Raw genomic sequence first — 11,113 nt, 5'->3', positions numbered from 1 at the left:
TGCTCCTGTTTCTGACTCACCTCTGAAATAGGTAAAGCCTATTGTCCTTCTGAGGATGTTCTCCCCTTTTCGCTGCATACTGAGGTCTAACATTCAACTGATCGGACCCCATTCATGACATTAAAGAACTGGAGTACACGTGAACTAATTAAGCCAGCTGAAATGCATGACCAGCTATCTGGGTGCCCCCTTGACCTCTGCCCTTGGGCTGAGTCTGAGGCCTGCACTAGGAAATTGGGTCAGTGTAACTACTTCGCTCAAGGGTGTGAAAAATCCGCATCCTTGAGTGATGCAGTTAAACCAACCTAACCCCTAGTGTAGACACCTCTAAGTCAGTGGAAGAATTCTCCCATTGACCTGGAGGTGGATTACCTACTCCGATGGGAGAATCCCATTCAGTTGGGAGCAGCTTCACTGATGCTCTGCAGCAAGGCAGCTGCATCGGGGTAGACAAGCCCTGAGTTTAGCTTGGAAGGGGGGTGGGACAAGTAGCTTTTTGTCTCCCTGATCTGGGGGACCTCTCTCTGCCAGGCCAGTTATGGAGTAAACTAGAGGAGGATCACAGCTGCTATGCCTTATCCCAGCTGGCAGTGACACAGAGGGGTATTCAAAGACCTCTGCGGGGTAGAGATCATCCCCTTTTTGCCCAGCCATGCTGCCCATGCTAGTGGGGGGGGGGAAGGTGCTGAAGATTGTGCTAGAGGGTCTCAGAACTATGAGGGGGTTTCCTATGCAGGGGACAATCCTGTGGCCAGATCCATGGAGTTTGTAGCCATTTTGTACAGCTGGACTGCCCAAAAGAGGCGGCAGCATGGCCCGAAGTATTAACTTGGAACTCCAACGGAGCTTTTCACTGACACCTTGCATCAAGCAAAGTCGGGGCATCGTATTATAACGAGAGTTTGTCAACACACCTTTTTTTTCCATTGAAAAATGGGGGTTTGCTTGAGCCCGGACACCGCTTCATCTTGGATGAGATGAGTGAGGGAAACACACAGCATCTGCTGGAACCCTGATCATATCGCGACCCAAGTACCAAAGAAGTATCAAGATAAAGTTATGGCCCCAATGAGCCGAACGCTTCTGAGCATGTGAATAAATTCAGGGGGACAAATGTATGTCTAAAGTTACTCACATGAGTAAGTGTTTGCCTAAAGTTGCCATCGCGTATCCATTATTTCAAGACATTTTACCTTGCAGGGATGTTAAAATTAAAAGAAAGAAACACGTATTGGAAACCCAGTTACGGTGGCATCTTAATAATAAAGCACCCACTTAGATAACAGCTACAGAAATATGCACACAGAGTGAAATTCACCCCACGCAGTGGGACAGAACAAAGCCTTATGCCACACTTAAGTCATACTTAAGCCCTGTAAGAGTGGTTATTGAAAGGATCAGTCCTGTTGGTTTAGAACCTTATCCAATGGAGAGACTCATGGAGACTTTAGCGGGTGATGAATTAAGCCTATTATTGACTAAAAGAGGTAGCCATTTGTTTGACTACACTCATGGTTCTTTCCAGAGACCAAATAACTAAATTTAGCCACGGGCTGCGTAGACGTATCCTGTATGTGCTTTGTCTCGCACAAAAGGACCATGATTTTAGTTGGTTGTCTCAGTGTGACTATAAGTAAATAAATAAATAACTTGTAATTATTCTCACTCTTATATAATGTGTCTCACGTTGGGCTGCGGTCACTGGTCACTTTAGAAAATCTTTCCTTTGGGGCTGGTTCTCAGAGATGTTGAGCACCGGTATTTCCCAGTGACTTCAGCTGGATTTATGGATGCCTATAACATGGGAAATTCAGGCTCGAAAGTGCCTCTGGACCGCAGTGTGGACCGCAGCTGGTCAGACTCCGCAGCTGGTCAGAAATGTTCTGTTGGAACTTTTGTTCCCCCCCAATGGAAGATGGCTTTTTGACTGAAGGAAAATTCCCATTTTCATCTAAAGCATGCTGTACCCAGAGAAATGTCAATGCAAATGTTCAAGAAAAGTGGGAAACCAATCTTGGTCGTCAGTTTTTTATAGCAGAAAAAAATATATTCCCAACAGCCTATGGTCTGGAGACTCTTTGTTCGATTTAAACCGAGCTTATATTGCTTTAGTTTAAGTTGATACCTTGCAGACGACAGTTAAATGGACATAAAATTGTTTTCAACCGGATGAAAATTGTCCGCACTGTGATTGATTTACATTACTTTATCTAGATGATTGTAAAATCACACTTTGAGTTCAACCACGGCAGCTTTAAATACAGACAAGACCTGAAGCTAAATACCCTAATGCGGAGATTTCCAAAATGACCCGTTATTTAAAAAACAAACAAACTTTAGCCTCAGGCCTGGTCTACACTTAAAAGTTAGGTTGACACAGCTACGGAACTCAGGGCTGTGAAAAGTCCCCATCCCTGAGCGACATAACTATGCCATCCTCACCCATAGCACAGACACAGATAGCTTAATGGAAGAATACTTCGAATAGAATCATAGATTATCAGGGTTGGAAGGGACCTCAGGAGGTCATCTAGTCCAACCCCCTGCTCAAAGCAGGACCAGTCCCCAATTAAATCATCCCAGCCAGGGCTTTGTCAAGCCTGACCTTAAAAACCTCTAAGGAAGGAGATTCCACCACCTCCCTAGGTAACGCATTCCAGTGCTTCACCACCCTCCTAGTGAAAAAGTGTTTCCTAATATCCAATCTAAACCTCCCTCACTGCAACTTGAGACCATTACTCCTCGTTCTGTCATCTGCTACCACTGAGAACAGTCGAGATCCATCCTCTTTGGAACCCCCTTTGAGGTAGTTGAAAGCAGCTATTAAATCCCCCCTCATTCTTCTCTTCTGTAGACTAAACAATCCCAGTTCCCTCAGCCTCTGCCCTTCAATCAGACACAGCGATTGTAAAGTTGAATGTGATAGTAACTAGACGCATTTTAAACCCTTCACCACACAAGACAAAGCCCGTAGGATTCATCATTAATGATTTATTTCTCCTCCCCTGGATTCCTGCAGCCACCAGCCACCTTGGAGCTTTCCCTCGTCTCTCCCACGCTGGCCTCACTTGATGGCAGGAGCTCAGCGGAGGGTCCAGCTTTGCTCTTTCGCTTCCATTCTTTGGGTCTTTGGGTGGCTGCATTTGCAACTGAGCAGCCTGATGGAAACACGGAGTCCTCTGTCTCGGCAGGCAGGCCCAGCCACGAAAGCCAAAGACTCCCTGAGAACAGGGGGAGGTTCGCCCGAACTCTCAGGAGTGGAGGCTGGGCCCAGAGGGTAGGGTTACCATTTTTGAACTTTCAAAAAAGAGGACACTCCGGGGTGGGGCGGGGGGAGGAGTTGTAGCCCTGCCCCCTATCTACTCCCTCCCACTTCCTGCCCCCTGACTGCCCCCCACAGAACCGCCAACCCATCCAAACCCCCCTGCTCCTAGTCCCCTGATCGCCCCCCCCAGGACCCCGCCCTCTATCTAAGCCTTTCTTCTCCCTGTCTCCAACTGCCCCCTCCTGAGACACCCCCACCCTAACTGCCCCCCTAGAACTCCACTCCCTACCTGTCCCCTGACTGCCCCGCCCCCTATCCGCACCCCCGCCCCCTGACAGACCCCCGGGTCTCCCACGCCTATCCAACCACTCCCTGTCCCCTGACTGCCCCCACAGAACCCCCGACCCATCTAATCCCCCCTGCTCTCTGCCCCTGACTTTGCCCCCGAACCTCCGCCCCATCCAACCCCCCCTTCTCCCTGTCCCTTGTCTCCCCCGACCCCTCTCCATATGCCCACCCCCTGACAGGCTCCCCCCAGAACCCCTGACCCATCCAACCCCTCCAGCTCCCTGTCCCCTGACTGTCCCTTGAGACCCCATGCCCCTTCTCCAGCCCCCTGGCCCCCATACCCTGCTGCTCAGAGCAGTGTGTCTGGGGTGCGGAGCCAGACACAGTGCCGTGCTTCCCCACGGAGTGCGCAGCTCCCCCCCCCGCCCCCAGAGTGCTGCATTGGGAGGGAAATCCCGGCCCTTTGGAGAGTTTTACAAATTCCTCCCGGAGGGCGATTGAAAATCCCAAAAGCCGGACATGTCCGGGAAAATCCGGACGCATGGTAACCCGACCACAGGGACTCCAGGATCTGCAGCTGCTGCCACCTCTTTGGTGAATCCTCCGACTCATCACCAACCAGCTCTTCCCCATTCTGCCAGCCGGCCCCACGGTCTGACCGTGCAGGAGAACAGAAACCCTTTGGGACAGCAGGAGAGTCTCCTCAATGCCGCACCCTTTGCATGGCTTCCCGCAGTCACCGGGAAACACGACTACCCTGCCCCAGGAGTCTCTCAAGGAGCTGCCGGCGCAGTCACTGGGCACCCACTCGTAATGGTCTCGGGCAGTGGCATTGCAGAGGGAGCTGAGCAGACCGTCCCTTCCGTGACTTCCTGAATTGCTGCCAGGACGGATTCTCTTCTGCTCTAGGGAGAGTCCCCGAGGAAAAGCAGCCATTGGTGCGGGAGGGGGCGAGATAAGCTCTCCCCCTGAGCCCTTGAATAGCAGGCAAGCAGGACTCTGGGAGCCAAGGGATCCGTGTGTCTTGCTGGGAGAGCAGAGCTGGAGAGCAGAAAAGGGCACTGGAGGAATTGTCGAAAAGTCAGAATCATGGCTGAGTCATGGGCAGCCAGACCTAGTGGTCAGAGGCAGAGTCCACACTCACAAGGCAGGAGTCGAGAGTCAGCTGGGTCAGGACACTAGAAGAGCAGAAGCAAAAGACCAAATTGTGTTCAGCACCTCAAGTCAGATGCGTCACCCCGAGTCCGCATGCCAGGAAATCAAGCCTGGGGAGCGGGAGCAGGAACAGCCAACACACGGTCCAGAGCCGGGGAGGAGCTCGGGTGTTCAGACAGCTCCTTGTTCCTGCTGCTGGTTTACGGAGGTCCCGGGGGCCGATTAGCTGTTCTGGGACTCTGCCAATAGGTCCTCAGGGATGGAGCCTCAAATTGGGTCTGGACTTCGTCAGTCCTAGGTGAGCAGTTTTTCGTAGGCTTCCAGGTGGCGTGCTGGAGGGTGGCTGCTCCCAGGAACCCTGGATACTCGGGTTAATGACCCGGGGGTCATGACAGTGACTGATCTCTCACCGCTCAAACCTGCTGCATGAAAGAGTCTCCAGGGTCCCAGACGCATCCTCTGAGAATAAAAAAACACAATCATGATGACAAATAGGCTGTGGAACAGGAGCCCCCTCTTTGTTGCAACAGCCCCAAGTGCCCGGAAGAGTGGACGGTTCTTACCTCCAGGAAATGCCTGGGATCTTCCATCTAAGCCTTATTGGGACCCCTGTTTCTTGGACTGACAGGATGAGATCGTCTGTCTCCACTGCTCCCTGCGCTGGGCTGGCTGCAGCACACATCTGGGTAAGAGGCTGGGCCAGAGAGATGTTCCAGTCAGGGTCCAGGCAGCCCAGAAGGAGAACAGAGGGTCTGAAACCAGAAGACGAAGCAATCAAATCAGCGGATTGGACAGAGAAGTTTTGTACCCTACAGGGACATCAAAGAAGGTCTGTTAGGAAAGCTGAGATGTTAGTCTGGAAACTGCTAAGGCAAAGATTGTGACTTGTTAAGATTCAGTTTAAGTCACTACAAAGTGTGTTGTGTTTTGTTTCTCTGTTTGAAATTTGTCTCTTTCTCTTGCTTAGTTTCACTTAAATCTCTTCTTTGTTACTGCGCTTCCCAAAGCACCTCAGGGTTGTGTGTTTGAGTGAAGTGTGAGTCTCCAGCCTACCCAACAGGCTGAGCTGTGCCCTGTCTCTCTGAAGGTAGCGAATAATTTCTGAGCGGTGCTGGGCCAAGAGTCCAAGGGCAGTTCACCAGACATCTCCTGTGAAGCCCAAAGAGACCAAAGGAGCAGGAGAGATTCAGGCCCCACTGATCCATGGGAACTTCCCACAGAAGAGGCTACACAGGGCTCCAGACACAGCCAGCAGGATCCCTCCCACAAGCTGGGCCATGTCCTTCCCCTCCCAGCCCCACAGCTTCCTCCCCACCCCAGCCTCAGGAACCCCTCCCATCTCCCTGCTCTCCCCACGCACTCTCCAATACCAGGCTGTTTCCCGAATGGAAGCAGGTGCGTCCCAGAGTTCACTCACCGCTAGATGCTGGCCAGGCCTCGTGTCACCGCTTTCTCGCTGGGCTAGCAACCCCGCTGATACTCACGCTTGCAGTTTGTTGACTGGGAACTCAGCCCCCCAACCAGGTGACTGTCCTCTAGTCCACTCCTTCCTGGGTCGTGCTCCTTCCAAACAAAGTCCAAAAATGTCGTGAACAGAAACAAGGCCTTCCACCCTTGTGGGGAGCTCTTCCTCGGCCTGATTTCGGCTTGGCCTGCCCTTCTTGGGTTTCTATGGTCTTCTATGTCCCCTTCCTTAGGGTCGGTGAGAGAACCCAGTCCTACCCTGGACTCCAGGTTTTGGCCAGAGGCCGTCTACTGAGCAGCTCGGTCTGCTTCTGTACTTTTGCTGCTGTTTCCCTTCGTTTCCTCTCAGGTGGGCTCACTTGGTCATCAACTTGGCCTAGCCCCAGGCTTGGCAGCCACAGGCCAAGCCACCCTGTTAGATACCCTCCTCCTTCAAATCTGGTCCAGCCTGGCTGACAGGTTTGCTGAGAGGATGGTGAAACCCCATTGCTGATCAGGAGGAGGTCAGAGTCTGTTCTCTAGGAGGCCTCCATTTCCGCTTCCACTAGCCCCGCATTTACAGTGAGACGGAGCAGTACCTGCAGCAGGGAGTGGGACTTGCTGAACGGGAGGGGAACCTTTCAGAGCATCAGACGAGCCACAGCCCTTGCAGCGCCTCGGGCATCTGGTGCAAGTGCCTGATGATGTGAAGCTGGCCCATGACCTTGGCTGTGACATCCTCGTGCTGCAGGGGAACGAGAACATGTCAGAGACTGAGACGCTCCCCAGGAATCAGGGAGGATGAAGGGCACCTGGAACCAGCACCATTATTTCCACCCAGCAGCTGCTCATGTCTGAGTGGTGGATTCACCCTCCCGACCCCCAGGATGGAGGCTTGCTGTCCTCTCTAGTGACCTCCAGTGCCAACCCCCCTCCTTGTTGGGTGAGCTCCTGCCACCTCCCCATCAGTGCCCCTGACAGCTGTTCCACCTCCAACCCACCTGGGGACACCGCTCAAGTTCGGAGAACCCTCTCCTCCACCCCACCTCCATCCCCACCCAGGTAGGGCAGGGAGGGGGCTGTAGCAGGGTGGCGGGGGGCAGGAGGGATTCTGGCAGCAGTGAAGTGGGATGGGAGAGGTTGAGACCTTTCCCCAAGTCACCCCAGTGACAAAAGCTGAAGCCACAGGATGGCAGCCGTGGTGAAGGGGGCAGGTCAGCAGCCCCTGCTGACTGAATCCTCCCAATGGCTCGAGAGCGGGTCCAGCCCTACCAGCAGCAAGACCAGCTTCCCACGCCCATGTGCCTCAGCCCTTCCTGGTCAGTCGCCATCTCCAGCCAGTCCTTGGCCTTCCAGGCTGCCAGGGATGGGAGCAACTCTTGATGGTGGCTCGGGTGACATGGACACTAGGCCATGGGGAAATGGGTGCAGCTCTGTGGGGCAGGAAAGGTTCCCAGAGGGCACTTAGGGGACTCTCCTGTCCTTCCCAGGAGTGAGAGCAGAGCACCACATCCTAAGAAGAGAAGTCCATGAAGTCCAGAAGTCCCCACTAGGCTCCTTGCTACCAGGCCAGCGAATGGCGATCGGATGGGAATGAGGTCCTGGGCCCCACCCCAAGCTCCTGAGTGGATTGCAGCTGCTTACCGTGACCCCCATCAGTTGCTGGGCTTCCCCCAGGAGGGAGTAGACGAGCACCAGCCCAGCCTGGCTGACTCGTAGCTGGGGGTCGTGGATGGCCAGCACTGCTGTCTGCAGAAAGGATCTTTTCTGCCCATCGCAGAAGAATTTTCCAAAGACCTAGAACCAAGAGGACACGAGGCTCGAGCAGATTGCCCAGAGCCAGCCTCCAAGTCCTGGCCGTACAATGGCATCACCGTCTAGTGCCCCAAAGGGCGGGGAAGAGAGCTGCTGTGGCCAAGGCAGTTCATTCCCCAGGAGGCTTTCAGGGTCCCAGGGCTCAGGGAAGCCCCTTTATCAAAAGGTGGCAGGTGCTTAGGGACCAAAGCCTCCAGTGGTTCTTTCGGGAGGGCAATTTCTGGCAGGGGCCAGGATGGGCTGGAAATGGATCTCTAATGTGTGTGAGCAGGCCCACTCTGCTGTGCAGGGCACAGAGACGACAGGGGACCCTGTGTTGCTCCCAGCAGAGGGATCTCCTGCATCTCAGCGGCTAGAGGAGTGTGTGTGTGTTGTGGGGGGCGAGGGGGTTGGAGCTGACAGCCAAAGGTCTCTTCACCCCAGCTTAGTGATTTCTCTCGTCGCTGGGAATGGCCTCTGCAGCTCCTTGGTTTCCTCAAGGGGAATCCAACCTGCAGCCTGACAAGGACAAGGAGACTCATGGCCCAGTCCCCATCCCAGACACTCCTCGGAGACTTTTCTTCCGCTGCAGCAATTCAGCGTGTGTGAGGCGGGACAAGCTCACACAGTCTCTCTCATGGGGCGTCTGTGGAGCAGCGTTCTGCAGATGCCCTTGTCGATCCAGAGGCGCTCCAAGGCCTCCTCTGTGATGTTGTGGAAATCACCCATTTCACCTTTGACTCCAGTCTGGGGGCACTGTGTTACGGTGTGTTCGAAGGTTTGGATATTCTCACCACAGTTGTGAGACGGGGGCAGGGGGGTGTCTTGGATTTTCTACTTGTGCAGCAAGTAGCCGCAACTTGGGTCAGTGACAATGTGCTTCTTTGGAACAGTGGCTGAGGTCCAGATACTCTGCCATTCCCTGGCCAGGTCTGGAGACATGAGGGGGGCGCATGTGGTCCATATTTGCTCTGGAGCTCACTGTGTCCCCTACCCAGTTCCCAGGTTGGGGCATTCTGCTTCCTGACTGGCAATGGAGGGCAAAGCCCACCTCCTTTCTCTGCTTCTACAGGGTGCAGGGAATGAAACAAAGGTCTGATCAAGCAATCGTGACTGACTGACCCAGTGCTCTCCTCTCAGACACTTGGGGATCAGCCAGGGGGACAAGGAGCAGAGAGACACCCAGAGCCATAATCCTATATTAACTCACCCACCCAGGGATCCTCCTTATGCCACGTAGCAATGCAGCCATGTAAGACACTCAAATCACGGCAACTAGCGAGGTTCCAATGTGGGACCTTTAGCACCAGCCTGTCCCACTGGTTGCTGGTTGAGGAACTCTGAGCTGGAAATAAGGAGTGGGCTCTTTTCCTGTCTCCAGGAGGCATCCACTGCAGGGAACCCAGCCAGCCCCACTCCCTGAGCTGTGTCATGCCCTGGCACAGTGCCCTTACCTCCCCAACTCTGGCTGTATTTTTGTAGCCCAAGAGCCTTCTGTCCTGGTGCCAGTCATAGCACCAGAGATCTTCTGCGTCATGTATGGTCAGCCCTGGAAGAGAGAGAGAGAAAGAGACTTTTCTCCTTCTGGTTGCAGTTTCTGTGTCCTTCCAATCCCATTGGTGGCTCCACAGTGGAGTGGAGAAGAAGAGAGGCAGAGAGAGACTTGTCCTCCAGCTGGGGTCAGTCTGAGAGAAATGGTCTGGGTTCCCATTATCCACCTGTGGTCACTCTCAGTCCCCTATTGGGTTCCGTGTCCCAGCTGGGTTCCTTACCCCTCTGTCGGAGCAGCAGCTGGTAGAGCCGGTAAGTCCCCTCCCTGGCCTGCCGGCTGATGTCCTTGTCCGGATCGCTGACAAATAGAGCCAGCTGGGCCACATGGTGCCCCATCTTAGGGAACTCGGCGGAGATCTAATGGAAGGGAGAGGAGAGGGGACTCCATCAGCATTTTCCTCTCAGCTCCCTGTCCCCCCTGGGCCAGAGGGCTCCTTCCCCTTAGCCCCTCTGCAGGAGATGCTGGGGGAGAGGAGCTTGAGATGGAGCCTTCATTTGCTCTGCTGCCAAGGGAGCCCGGAGCTGCTTTGGGATGCCAAGCAGGGGCTGGAGCATGGGCCCCTTAAGGGCCCAGGGACAACACTGAACCAGGACAAGAAGAACTTGACTCAAGCCGAGCTCAGTCCCTGCTCTGACCCTGCCTCCGCATGAAGAACCCTCCTAAGCCACAGCCCCTGCAGCAGCAGATCCTGCAGCCCGCCGGAGCCAGCCCGCCTCCGCTGGGAGCCAGTAAGCTGGGGTCGGAGGTCACTTACGTCAAACTCAGGGAGGGTGACTGTATATCTCAGCAGGGCTGTGCTGCTCCTGATGGCCCTGCCTCGCTCCTGGGACACCCTGGACACGACCCAGAAGTTGACATGCTGTGGGGAAAGGAGGCAGGTCAGACTCAATGGCCAGCTGCACCTGCTTTGCAAATGAGCCCCATGCCCCGAGCCCCAGGGGCCTGAGTCATTCTGCGCAGGGGGGAATATCTGAGGTCTTGGTGGCAGAGCTTTAGAAGGGGATTCTTTCCCCCAGGACGCAGCTTGTACCTTGCAGGTCACAACTTGTCAGCATCTCTCTCGATTGGGACAATGTTCGGGGTCGGGGCTGGTCCCCTCCTCCCAGAACTCCTGATTCCTGAACAGTTCACCAGAAAGGAGACTGAACCCTCGCCCTTCCCTGCTACGCAAATCCTTGGGGGGTGTAGGGAGTGACTGAGAGCACAATCCCTCCAGGAATTTCAGAGCAGATCAGAGGGAAGGGCTGATTCCCTGGGGTCCTCCTGTTTCTCTAGGAAGGAGCGTGTGCCTCTTCTCTGAGAACCATCTCCCAAATCTCATGGGGTGTGTGTGTTGGAGGGGTGGGTTTTCAGACTCTCACTCCCCAAGACAGCCAGGAGCCCTGTGGTTTGTGCTCCGCAGAACCAGAGCTCTGGCTTGAAGTCCCAGCTCCTTCCTCTGTCCCTCAAGAAGGAAGGACCTGACACTGCATTGCACTGATCTCCCCAGCTAAGGACGGCCCACTGGGGACCCAGCTAGGAGGACAGAGTAGAAAATGGATCTTCCAGTCTCTCCTTACCAGTCCCCCAAAGAGTTAAGGTAAAATGGGGCTCACCTCCAAGATGAAGTGGAGCCT

This window comes from Natator depressus, chromosome 14 (genome assembly GCF_965152275.1).
Source record: "Natator depressus isolate rNatDep1 chromosome 14, rNatDep2.hap1, whole genome shotgun sequence".
Taxonomy (NCBI): Eukaryota; Metazoa; Chordata; order Testudines; family Cheloniidae; genus Natator; species Natator depressus.
This window is presented reverse-complemented; position numbering follows the sequence as displayed.